The sequence below is a fragment of the Trichosurus vulpecula genome, chromosome 5, assembly GCF_011100635.1.
Source record: "Trichosurus vulpecula isolate mTriVul1 chromosome 5, mTriVul1.pri, whole genome shotgun sequence".
Classification (NCBI taxonomy): domain Eukaryota; kingdom Metazoa; phylum Chordata; class Mammalia; order Diprotodontia; family Phalangeridae; genus Trichosurus; species Trichosurus vulpecula.
In genome coordinates this window covers 279,224,670-279,226,458 of record NC_050577.1, presented here as the reverse complement: position 1 = coordinate 279,226,458, position 1,789 = coordinate 279,224,670, and positions in this window count along the sequence as shown.

Genomic DNA, 1,789 nt, shown 5'->3' with positions numbered 1-1,789 from the left:
TGATATATTATAGTGATGGGATACTATTGCCTTGCAAAAAATGATGAAGGGGATGGTTTTAGAGAAACCTGGGAAGACTCGTGTGAACAGATGCAGAGTGAAGTTAACAGAACCAAGAGAAAATATATACTAAAACATCAATATGGTAAAAATGAACAGTTCTAAAAAGACTTGCAATGATCAATGATTTTAAAGGATCAGAAATGAAGAATACTACCAACTTTATGACAGAGAAGTGATAGAGTAACATGTAGAGTGAGACATAATTTTGGACATGGTCAATATGAGAATTTGTTTTATATTTTGTATTTTCTTTTTTTACTCCCAGAGGAGGAGGAGTCTTGGAAGAGATAATGGAGATGGCCATCAATTGGGAAATGGCTAAATGGGAAATTTAAAGAAGGGAAGGATGCTGTCTAATGGTGGCAGAGAGAGGATCTAGAAGTAACAATGGGTGTGACGACTATGCTAACATATCTTCTTGGCCCAGTAGGGTTCAGTGAGAAGAGTGGCCATTATTCCAGAGATTATTCCAGGGATGAAGTGAATTCAGGAGAAATGACAGAAGATAGAGGGAATGTGAGAGGAAGAAACCTAGATTTTTCAAATTATTATTTTTGTTTCTTATTCTGAACTTAAACATATAAAAAACCCAGAGAATTTGCATAACACAGCAGAACACAAAAGAGGATTCTATAAACCTCTATTTCAGCTGCTTGGTTTTGTAAAGGTGTACAATAAATTCTACACATTATTGAAAACTCACGTGTTTGTTTTTTTTGCTTCCTTCTAAATTTCTTTCTGTTATCTTCTGTGCCTTTAAACACATGTTTCATTGGCCCTCTATTTTTTTTTCTCTCTTGGTATTACTATTGCTAAACCTCTTTGCCCAACGTCTTTACCATACTGAATTAAAAACTGAGAGAGAGAGAAAAAAAGACCTTTGTAACAAATTAGCAGAGAAAAGAAGTCCACATAGTGACTATGTCCAAAAATACATGTCCCTTTCTGTACCTTGTGGTCATCACCTCAGTCAGGAGGTAGATAACATGCTGCATCACAGGTCATGTGGAGACACGATAAGAGACATAGACAAGAAGACGTCATTAAAAGAATATGTGTTCCAGAGGGCCTATCAGAAGAGCCAAACATGGGAACAGGGGTTGAGTTGGATAAGAATGAGATTAGGAGTAGCTCAGGAAAAGGTTTCTCTGCCTTGGTAGAAGTTGGGTAAATTGAAGGGAAAAGATGAGTAAGTGCAAGAATTTGCTAACTCAAAGAGAAGAGAAATATTAAGTATGGAGAAATTTGTAAGTTAAATCAGCTTCAACATTCTAATCAGAAAGCAATGTGAAGGTGCCTGTGCCAATGGAGTCTCCCAGGTGGAGCATTCTCAGTGGATTTGGGAAGAAGGAATTGAGGGTAACTGGGTAGACTGAACGGTAAAGGATGGGCAGCATGTTCTAGGGAGCATTTAAAAAGATGTTTTATGGAACATTTAAAAAGATGTTCTCTGGAAACCTCTGGGAGGGAGTCTCTGAGACCCTTTTAGAGGGCCCAAGAGGTCAAAGCTATTTCCAGAAGAATAATAAGACATTTTAATTTCTAAGGCAGTAAACATTCATAGATAAAATCCCCATAAACAAAAGCTCTTGGTCCTCAATAATTTTTAAGAATGCAAATGGGTGGGGCAGCTAGGTGGCTCAGTGAGTAGAGCACCAGCCCTGGAATCAGCAGGACCTGAGTTCGAATCGAGCCTCAGACACTTGACACACTTACTAGCTGTGTG